Source organism: Ambystoma mexicanum, chromosome 10 (genome assembly GCF_040938575.1).
Source record: "Ambystoma mexicanum isolate Mex_15411 chromosome 10, UKY_AmexF1_1, whole genome shotgun sequence".
In the NCBI taxonomy this organism is placed as follows: Eukaryota; Metazoa; Chordata; class Amphibia; order Caudata; family Ambystomatidae; genus Ambystoma; species Ambystoma mexicanum.
Genome location: NC_090932.1, coordinates 1,092,668,461 through 1,092,680,341, shown reverse-complemented (window position 1 = coordinate 1,092,680,341; position 11,881 = coordinate 1,092,668,461). Strand labels below are relative to the sequence as shown.

Below are 11,881 nucleotides of genomic sequence, written 5' to 3'. Positions count from 1 at the left end.
CCTGTATTGAAGGGGTTCAGCGTCACTGGGTCAGCGTTCTCTTTCTCTCCTTCGTGGTCGGTCAGGGTGATTCTCTGGTTCCAACCATGTCGCTCTTCTGACCCCACTGCCACTCTCTCTACCCACACAGACCCCCATTACGTGTGCTGGTTAGGTTTTGTTTGAGCTACTTTTGACAAGTACTCCTGAGGCTGCTTTGTTCTTTATTTTGCCTGAACCAATTACCATCGCCCAAAATACCCACCCACCCACCCCATCTCTACCCACCCCATCCTGACTCTCTACTCCCACCCACCCTACCCAACTCTCTATCTCCACCCACCTCACCTGCAAAACGTGTGTTGCTTGGGTTTTGTTTTGGAAATTGTGACAAGTCCTCCCTAGGCTGCTTTGTTCTTAATTTGTTGCCCCCAACCAGCTACCATCCTCCACGCCCCCCCCCCCCACTCTCTCTCTAATCCCCCTTTTACCCTACATTCATCCAGTCCCTAACCGTCACCCACCCAATCCTGACTCTACCCTCACCCACCCTGTCCACCACCACCCACCGTGCACAACTCTCTCTACACCCACCAACCCAACCCTACGTCAAAGGTACAGTGAGTACATACATCCCTATGAGAGGCTGCTGATTAAATAGCAAAGATCCACGCCCACCTGTTACTCCTCCACCAATAATAAGCAGCTCAACTACTTAGGGGTGATGATGGGGCAGGCTTTGCTTTCTGCTATCGGGTTTCCTTTGTCAACAATTACAGACAAGTGGTACCAGCAAAATACATTTAGCCTTTCAATTGACAGAGGGCTGAATTCCTGGGAGGTCTGTGACAAATACGGAGTGGTGGTCACCCTATGTCATGATCTCTGCTTCCAAAAGGTCAGGGTTTTCCCAACTCCCTTGGAAGCAGATCCATAACCCAGGTTCCGAGTGCCAACCAGTCCCAATTGGGACCTTTTGGACCCAGTCCTGGCGCCAGTGGCACCAGGCTCATAAATATGCCCAGTCCCAGCGCTGGAAGTGCCGGGCTCATAATGCTTGGGTGGACTTACCTGCAGCAGACCATGCTGCTTACTTGCCTGCCAGTTGAGCCTCTGATCCTCTTCTGTTTGGAACTACTTTTCCTGTTGGATGGGGCTGGAGCCACTCCCTAGAATTAGAACACTGGAACTCTTCGGGAAGGCAGGAACTCTTTTCTTACCAGGAACTCTTTTCTTACTTAGGCGTGGCTGTGGAAGGAGACACCTAAGCACTACAGGAGGCTATTTAAACCACACCCGGTGGATGAATCTTGCTTTGCGTTATTCTGCACCCTCTGCAGCAGGACGCTCATCGTGTCTTCTGCATCCAGTCCTGGGCCTAAGGAAAAAGGCTTACCATCCTGAATCCAGTCTTCAGCAACACCTATAAAGACAAGAAAGAACAGGTTAGCATTCCGGCATCTGAAAGGCAAAGGCTTACCTACTCTTCGTGCGCTCCGGAGGTCTTCACACTGCATTCCGGCATCTGAAAGGCAAAGGCTTACCTACTCTTCGTGCGCTCCGGAGGTTTTCATACTGCATTCCGGCATCTGAAAGACAAAAGCCTACCAACTCTTCGCACGCTCCGGAGGCCTTCGGCGCTGCATCCGCATCTGAAAGACAAAACAAGGTGCGTTTAAAGACATTGGGGAACTTTAATACTCACGTGCCATTACTCCTGTCCACATCTAATCCAGTGGGTATTCCGGCACCCTGCAGCCGCTCCGGACTCGTACCTGCAAAATAAAAAGACAGTTAGAGCGCATCGTGAAGCAGGCAACAAGCGCTTACTCACGTGCTTCCAGGCGCTTCTATTCATCACACGGGCTCCATCTTCAACTCACTTCAGCCCGTCATCCGCCATCGCCGGAACCCTGCAAATCAAGAGACATCATTACTAAAGACTTTAAAAAGACATTTGAATGACTCGAAACTTACCGTTCGTGCAGTAAACGACGGACAGCAGTCCTCTGAAGTCAAGAGGCCTGCGCTACCTATCCAATGCAGAAACTGGCTACAGCACCCTGCCCCGAGGCAGATGGAGAGCTCGGCATTCACTTACCTAAGGTGAGAGCGTTAACCTTTGGGGGTCTACAGGAGAGGAGAAGAGGAAAGAGATAGGGACACCCCAATAACCCCAGTTCATTAACCCCATATTTTCTATCTGCAGACATCTTACTCTACACGTCAGGCATACAGTGCACAGAGGTCCAGCCCAAAGAGCCAACCGGGTGCTACACATCACCTTTGAAGATACGGTAGTCACCCAGTCAAGACCGGCGCCTCTGCGAGAATCAGGTGAGCGTTACAGAACGCAAAGCCTACCGCAAAACTCTCACCCAGGCGCTATGGAAACCTCGGATACTGACCCCCTAGCCCGGTTACTTGGGGAACTAAGGGCAGAAGTGCATGCAACTCGTCAGGAAACGAATGCTCTAAGAAGGGAACTAATTATTTCCAAGGAGAGAACAGACAATCTTGCTAGACAAGTGCTACAGTCACAAGCCGGACAGACCCCGTTACCCGCATCAGGGGCAAATCTTCCTCCAACATCCTCTATGAATCCAGTGCAGATCAACCTACCTGGGAATGTACCTCTGGCTCCGCCCGAGCGATTTTCTGGTGACCCAAAGAGGTTTGCAGTATTTATCAATCAGTGCCGGTTGCACTTCTTATGCCGGCCAGCAGCCTTTCCAACTGATCAAGCTAAAGTAGCTTTTGTACTTTCGTACCTTAGTGGCAATGCGGCAGACTGGTCGATCCCTCTAGTTCATCAAGATGATCCGGTTCTCCATGATTTTCAAGCCTTTCAGCTTAGTATGGAAAAACTGTTCGCAAGACATTCACAGGGGCAGGCCTTGGACAATGAGCTTCTTTCGTTGTGACAGGGTAATCAAGACCTTTTGGCTTATATTGCATCTTTCAATAGACTAATAGTGGAAACTCAATGGCCTGAGGACAAAAGGATTACGCTGTTTTATAGAGGTCTACGTGGAGAGCTCAAAGACGTTTTATCCCAAGTAGTGAATCCCCCACAAGACTGTTCGGATTACATAGACTTGGTCGTTCAAATAGATCACAGGCTGCAGAACAGGAAGGCATATCGTTCCAAGTTTGATGCTCGAGTATTTTCCAAACTGCCAACTCCTTCCAAAGGAGTAGACTCCGGGGAACCCATGCAAATAGGGGGTCTGAAAGGTCCTCTAACACAACGGGAGCGGGAAAGGAGGAAACAGTTGCAATTATGCCTATATTGCGGAAACTCAGGGCACTTTCTTCGAGACTGTCCGGTGAAACCTGCCAAGAAGGCAGTAGGAGCTGCAGTTACCAAAGTTACAAACTCTGAGCAGGGAAACGACCTTGCCCGACAAGAATAGAGGTCCTCTTGCCGAGCGTAAAAACCAGTTCCGTGACCTCGCATTTCGTGATACCTATGGTCCTCATTAGCCCTGATAATCCGGATCGATTACATGCAATTGAAGCTTACGTCGACAGCGGTGCCATCGGCAATTATGTGGATCATGAAATGGTTTTGAGGATGAATCTAACTCTTTGTCCCAAGGCTGTAAAGGACGTCATTACTACGGTGGATGGTACGGAGATAGCCTCCGGGCCAGTAACGCATACCACTCAAGAAGTGACGCTAGTAAGTCAAGATGGACACCATGAGAAGATCGTGTTCGATGTGATCAAGGCCCCTCAGTTTCAGATTATTCTAGGAATACCTTGGCTAGAGAAACACAATCCTCTGATCGATTGGCGAGCAAGAACGGTCCAGTTTCCAGAATGTGTCTCTACTTGTCACCCTCCACCTGGTGTTGCACTGGCCGCAATTTCTTCAGAGACTCCCCAGTTACCTCCCGAATACCTAGAATACCAAGATGTTTTCCGGAAGGATCAGGCTAACTCTCTACCTCCTCATAGGTCTTATGACTGCCAGATAGACCTGATACCTGGATCTACTCCTCCTTGTAGTAGAATTTATGCCCTCACCGAGCCTGAGAACCTTCACCTTCGACAATACCTGGCAAATGGGTTTATTCGTCCTTCCAAGTCCCCTGCTTCTTCAGCTTTGTTCTTCGTTCCAAAAAAGGAAGGAGACCTTAGAACTTGTATCGATTATCGCTCCCTGAACCAGATCTCCGTTAAGAATAGATATCCGTTACCTTTGATCCCTGAACTCCTGGACCAAGTCAGAAAAGCATGCATATATACAAAGCTGGATCTTAGAGGAGCTTACCACTTGGTACGAGTAAAAGAGGGCGATGAATGGAAGACGGCCTTCCGCACCAAGTATGGGCTATTTGAATATCAGGTCATGCCCTTCGGACTTTGCAATGCCCCGGCCGCCTTTCAATATTTTATGAACGATGTCCTCAGAGAGCTCATAGATGTATGTGCTGTTGTTTACATTGATGACATCCTTGTTTATTCTTCATCGGAAACACGTGAAAATGGTCCTCGAAAGATTGCGTCAACACAAACTTTTCGCTAAGTTGGAAAAATGTGTTTTCAACGTGACTGAAGTTGAATTCTTGGGATTCATATTATCACCTGGCGGAGTGCGTATGGATTCAAAGAAAGTCGATGCAGTTCTCAAATGGCCATCACCATCCTCCGTAAAAGGTGTGCAAAGCATGTTAGGCTTCGCTAACTTTTACCGCAGGTTTATCCCCGAGTTCTCTCGAATAGTCCAGCCCATCACTGCCTTGTTAAAGAAAAACAAACGTTTTGAATGGTCTACCGAGGCGGAACAAGCTTTCCAGGATTTGAAGACTAAATTTATCTCTGCACCAATCTTAAAACACCCTCGCCCCGAACTCCCCTACATCGTGGAAACTGATGCTTCAAGCCTTGCCATGGGGGCAGTTCTATCACAAAAGGACCCGGTAACCAATCAGTTGCATCCTGTGGCATTTTGGTCCCGCAAATTCTCGCCTCCTGAAGTCAATTACACGATTACTGACAAGGAACTTCTGGCTATCAAGTCTGCCTTTAAGGCTTGGCGGCATTATCTGCTGGGGGCCCGACACACCGTTACTGTGATTACGGATCACCGAAACCTGCAATATTTGAAAACCGCAAAAGCCCAATCCTCTAGACAACTCCGTTGGGCATTATTCTTTGCCGAGTTTGACTTCATAATTACCTATCGACCTGGTACAAAGAACGGTAAAGCCGATGCCCTTTCTCGGATGGGAGTGGAAGAACACTTGATCAACCCTAAACCTGTACCAATCATTCCCGAACAAAGAATTCTGGGTGTAATCGCCACAGAATCCATAGAGGAAGTTAAGGATAAAGCCAGGCAACTTGTAACTCCAGCAGATATACAGAATTGGCATCTGCAGGGAAAGGACTTTGCAGCAAAGGACAACTTATTGTATTTCCAAGAACGATTATACCTACCCAGCACAGATTTACAGAAAAAAGTAATCTCTTGTTATCACAACTCTTTAATGGAAGGTCATCCCGGTATAGCCAAGACCTCAGAAAAGATCAAGCGCTACTTCTGGTGGCCGTCTTGGAAAAAAGATATTAGAGACTTTATAATGTCCTGTGGAGTATGCGCCCAAAACAAGAGTCAAAAGGAAAGACCAGCAGGCCTCTTACGCCCTATTGACATCCCACCTCGCCCTTGGCATACGCTTTCTATGGACTTCATCACCGATCTACCTCCATGCTCCGGATACAATACGATTCTGGTAATCGTGGACTTATTCTCCAAGATGGCGCATTTCATTCCACTCAAAGGCTTGCCAACAGCAGCAACTCTGGCCCGAGAATTTCTCGAAAACATCGTCCGACTGCACGGTTTTCCTTCGGTTCTAATTTCGGATCGAGGTAGTCAATTTATTTCTCATTTTTGGCGAAGTTGCTGTCGGTCGGCTCAAATTGATGTGAGACTATCGACCAGTCACCACCCTCAGACCGACGGACAAACCGAGAGGACCAATCAAACTCTGGAACAGTATTTACGCTGCATGCTGCAACAAACTGAAAAAACTTGGAAAGATATCCTTTGGATAGCCGAGTATGCCTACAATAACTCTGTCCATTCGGGAACTGGGAAAACCCCGTTTTTTCTTTTGTACGGCAGTCACCCTCGAACCTCGGAGTTGGATCCCCTCCAAGATCTTGAAACACCAGCAGTAGACTACCTGCATTCTACAATCACCCAAGCCTTTAAGGAAGCTGTTTCTCACCTTCAAAGGGCTAAAGAACAATACAAGAAAGGAGCAGATCAACATCGGAAGGAAGCCCCTCACTATCAAGTAGGGGATCAAGTCTGGTTATCCACCAAATATCTATCTCTAAAAGGGCCACGCACATTCAACCCAAGATACCTTGGTCCCTATTCCATCACTACCATAGTAAACCCAGTAGCAGTCAAGTTGGACTTGCCCCCGCATATGAAGATACATCCGGTCTTCCACGTCTCCCTATTAAAACCCGTGCAACCTCAAACCCGACTAACCAAATCTCCAAAACCTATCCTAGTGGATGGAGAACTCGAGTTTGAAGTCAAAAGCATTCTGGACTCCAAGATCTCCAAATCTAAACTATTCTACCTAATTGACTGGAAAGGCTACGGCCCCCAAGAGAGATCCTGGGAACCTGCTGAATATGTCCACGCTCCTCGCCTAATCAAAAGATTTCACCGAACATTTCCTGACAAGCCAAAACCCCCGGAGAAGCCCGGTTTGGGAGGGGCCTTGAGGGGGGGTACTGTCATGATCTCTGCTTCCAAAAGGTCAGGGTTTTCCCAACTCCCTTGGAAGCAGATCCATAACCCAGGTTCCGAGTGCCAACCAGTCCCAATTGGGACCTTTTGGACCCAGTCCTGGCGCCAGTGGCACCAGGCTCATAAATATGCCCAGTCCCAGCGCTGGAAGTGCCGGGCTCATAATGCTTGGCTGGACTTACCTGCAGCAGACCATGCTGCTTACTTGCCTGCCAGTTGAGCCTCTGATCCTCTTCTGTTTGGAACTACTTTTCCTGTTGGGTGGGGCTGGAGCCACTCCCTAGAATTAGAACACTGGAACTCTTCGGAAGGCAGGAACTCTTTTCTTACCAGGAACTCTTTTCTTACTTAGGCGTGGCTGTGGAAGGAGACACCTAAGCACTACAGGAGGCTATTTAAACCACACCCGGTGGATGAATCTTGCTTTGCGTTATTCTGCACCCTCTGCAGCAGGACGCTCATCGTGTCTTCTGCATCCAGTCCTGGGCCTAAGGAAAAAGGCTTACCATCCTGAATCCAGTCTTCAGCAACACCTATAAAGACAAGAAAGAACAGGTTAGCATTCCGGCATCTGAAAGGCAAAGGCTTACCTACTCTTCGTGTGCTCCGGAGGTCTTCACACTGCATTCCGGCATCTGAAAGGCAAAGGCTTACCTACTCTTCGTGCGCTCCGGAGGTTTTCATACTGCATTCCGGCATCTGAAAGACAAAAGCCTACCAACTCTTCGCATGCTCCGGAGGCCTTCGGCGCTGCATCCGCATCTGAAAGACAAAACAAGGTGCGTTTAAAGACATTGGGGAACTTTAATACTCACGTGCCATTACTCCTGTCCACATCTAATCCAGTGGGTATTCCGGCACCCTGCAGCCGCTCCGGACTCGTACCTGCAAAATAAAAAGACAGTTAGAGCGCATCGTGAAGCAGGCAACAAGCGCTTACTCACATGCTTCCAGGCGCTTCTATTCATCACACGGGCTCCATCTTCAACTCACTTCAGCCCGTCATCCGCCATCGCCGGAACCCTGCAAATCAAGAGACATCATTACTAAAGACTTTAAAAAGACATTTGAATGACTCGAAACTTACCGTTCGTGCAGTAAACGACGGACAGCAGTCCTCTGAAGTCAAGAGGCCTGCGCTACCTATCCAGTGCAGAAACTGGCTACAGCACCCTGCCCCGAGGCAGATGGAGAGCTCGGCATTCACTTACCTAAGGTGAGAGCGTTAACCTTTGGGGGTCTACAGGAGAGGAGAAGAGGAAAGAGATAGGGACACCCCAATAACCCCAGTTCATTAACCCCATATTTTCTATCTGCAGACATCTTACTCTACACGTCAGGCATACAGTGCACAGAGGTCCAGCCCAAAGAGCCAACCGGGTGCTACACATCACCTTTGAAGATACGGTAGTCACCCAGTCAAGACCGGCGCCTCTGCGAGAATCAGGTGAGCGTTACACCCTATTAGTACTTAATTTACAAAATAATCTGTTGATTAATAATTGTGAGCATATCAATCCTTAATAATAGCGAGCCTATCAATGCTCCCATTAAGCCAGGAACTTTGAAGACTGATATAATGTGCAACTCTATTTTATACACTTTCCTTTTTTCAAAACGTTTTATTGGATTTTAAAAGATTATGATGGGATACCTGTGACAAATCAAGGGATTTAGTCGTTTTCCCCAAGGGGGAAGCACCTTCCTGTGAGGCTAGAGAGGTGGGCCGCTACACAAAATTTGCCTAAGGGGTGGTGGTAAGTGGGACCTCACAGGGAGAGACTCCCCTCTTGGGTATAAGGACTCCCTTTCCCATAAGGAACTCCCTTCTTCTTATCCTCCAAAACCCAGCACAACTTTGTTAACTGACAGTCAACTAAACTCCTCTTCCATGTATTATTGTAATATAATACCAGAAGAACAGCCTCAACCTGTTGCTGTGAAAAGTAAGAACATTAGATTAATGCTGGGTGCTTGTGAAGTACTGACACGAAGAAGCCAACAGTAGGCATGGTGAATGTGAACCCAACACAAAGGAAGGATTTTGCTTGGAAGCGGGGGAAGCTCCAGCAGTGTGTCATTAAAAAAAGGAGGGCCAAGAGGACAGGCAAGTGAAATCCAGGAGTCTCAAACTGGCCAGATGGCAGAAGCTGGAAAACTGAGGAGACGCAGCCTTGCATGTCCACAAGCAGCTATGAAGAAGGGACAGCAGCACGCTGTCCGACCAGCAGAGCGGAGGAAGTCCGTAATAGATGCTTGAAAAGGGCTAGAGAAGAGCCCTATGATTGGCGTGCCGAGTAGGTGATCCGAGGAGGTCTGTTCATGGGTGGAGAACCCAACCAACAAACCAAGGGAAGAAGGTGGTGGTGTGGAATGGAACTGAAGGAAAAAAAACCTTTTCTTTGCCAAAACCGACAAAAAAAAAGGCAAGTGTGTTGGCAGAGTGACATGGGAGGAACCAGAGACATGCATGCATGCATCACAGCAATCACTGATGGCTTGGAAAGGGTGTAAGAATAAGGCCCGTCCGATATGGGAGCGGGATCTGGGCACTGAATTTACAGATGTACAATGGAGTCGGTACTGCCTATTGACTAAGGAAGTGTCTATGAATGCTGGTTGACTGATACAGTTCAAAATACTTGATCAATTGCACTACTCCCTTGCCAAATTAGCCAAATTCTCCCTGGATGTGAGTGGGGCGTGTGCGAAGTGTGGTCTTTCTCCAACCAACTTCTATCATATGTTCTGGGTATGTATGCCAATTGTTTTATATTGGCGATTGGCAGAGGGAGGCCGATGTTCTGAATGATATTGTGGGGATTCCTCCTGTAATGTCTCCACTGAAATATTTGCTGGGTGATATAGGTAGGGTTGCAGTGATGACTAAAAGATTCTTTAACCTTGCCTTTGTTGTATCCAAAAAATGCCGAAACATGCATGCAGAGAACAACAGCGTCCACACAGACTCGATAGCGACAGAGTGCAGTTTTGGGGTCAGCTGGTTCCTCTAGATTAGAGGATGACCTGGCTCAACACCTACATAAAAAATTTTCACAGAGGTTTCAACATAAGTTGAAATAATAAAACAGGCCACCTCAGCACTAACGATAGAAAGAAAGGTTGGCGTCCCCGAATCATGAATATGCAATTATTTTCTCCCCAGCCATTTTATTAGAACGCTTCCTAAAAGCTAATTGTGGCATTGAATAAGTTGAATGTCGGGGGTGTATTGTGATCATATATTTAAAGTTTGCTATTGCTAAGCATGGCAGTTAAACCTAAAGTGAGTGACAACCAAGCAAGTAGACATGTGATCTGGATATGCCACAGAGAATGTGGTGTATTGAGTTGGGGCAGAAGTTGGGAGATCGGAAGAAGCACTGCTCGCGGACCCAGCCTCCCCATGGGCTGGTGGGTAAGTGCACAACTCTGCGTGCAAAGAAATAGGTGAGCGGTATCACAATATCCGTTTAGCGGATTCAGAAAAAGTGTTGGTGCCTGCAGTTGTTCCGATGCCACATCTTCTAGAATATGGGATTGTAGTCTGTGTTGCCAACTAATTACTAAAAGCAGCAGCAGTAGTGTTCAAATTACATGGCATTATTGTGCTTCACTTTGTCCTACTTGGTGGCTTTGGGTAGAAAGCAGGTCCTTTATGGGTTTTAGCCGCAGTCTATTGCAGCCATGGTATACAGTATGGGACATGCTCACACACAAATGGCAGCATTACACTTTCAAGATCACATAAGGTGGCAGATTAGTGTTTCATCGACCACGTTGGCCCCTGCAGAGACGTACTCTGCATCCCACTGAAACAGTTATTTCAAAGGAATGTGGTAAACAAAATGTATTTAATTTAAAATTGGTTATGTAGGAACAAAAAGCATCTCCTAGGTATCTGACAATAATGAGCGTACAGGAGCCAACACAGCGGTACGGTGAGCTAATATAGAGTGTTCCGCAAAGGTAACATCCACGTAAGATACAAACAGGTAATTTTGGCCCATTGGGGACGACACAGTAGGAGTTTAAAGCCATATAGGGGGGTCAAAATTGGTTTAATAGAAGGACAAAAAGGAGAATTAAGTACTGACAAGTAGAGCTGGTCCCCCAGCCAGTTATAAGGTTATACCTGTTGTTCGAGGTTTAAAAGGGAGCAGGTTAATAGTTACAAATGAAACATGGGTAAAGAAAGAAGTAAGATGATTCAAGGTTAGAAGCTTGCGAAGGATGCAGTTGATGCATTTTCCACACACCGGACTGGGCGCGGAAGCAAATTGTTGCCGGGGTGGCTGTGATTGCACAGAATAGCACACCAGCAGAAGTGCCCTCGAGTATATTTAATGATCCTGAGAGAAAAACACTGGCCAAGAGTAAGGCCAACAAGCTTTTCAGTAATTGCCTATAAAATTGACGCGGGCTGCTGGGAGTTACCAGGAGCACACACCAGCAGAAGAGCGCTCCAGTATAATAGTAGACCTGCTGGAGTCTTAATGGTGCAGTAATTTAACAGACACCAATTGTTGAAGCAGAAAGAGGATAACAGTTACAGTCATCATGCCAGTTGGTGCTGAGAACATGGAGGGCAGTGCCAAGCTGTGCATTGCATTGCAACATGATGCTGACGGCCAGTCCGATTGCCAGCAAAACCAATGACGCTGCTGAGGTATTTTACGCACACCGGACTGTGCAGAAAGAAATTGCAGCAGTGAGTGCCCCGAATAGCACAGCAGCAGTTTTCCTTCAATTATAATAAGGGGCCTGGCATAAAAACGTTGGCCAAGACTACGGCCAAGCTTTGCAGTAAGTGCCTACCAAATTAACAGGGCTGCATGGATTGCCCATGAGCGCGCACCCACAGAAGAGCCCTCAAGCATAATAAACCTGGGGTCTTAATGACAGTGTGATATGGCAGACGCCAATGGGTGAAGAAGAAAGTGGCTAAGAGTTACAGTCATGCCAGTTGGTGCTGATAATATGGAGGGCAATGCCAAGATGTGCTTGTAAAGCTGCACGGTGCTAAAAGGCCAGGCCAATTGCCAGCAATATCAAAGATGCTGCTGATGCATTTTTCACACACTGGACAGTGTGCAGAAGGAAACTGATGGCATTACT

The 11,881-nt window shown here is 47.4% G+C and overlaps 1 long non-coding RNA gene across 1 annotated transcript in view; it reads left to right on the top strand.

Moving 5' to 3' along the window:
* Positions 1-11,881, top strand: part of LOC138492006 (uncharacterized) — a 1,139,453-nt gene that overhangs the window by 17,229 nt on the left and 1,110,343 nt on the right. The window lies entirely within an intron of this gene.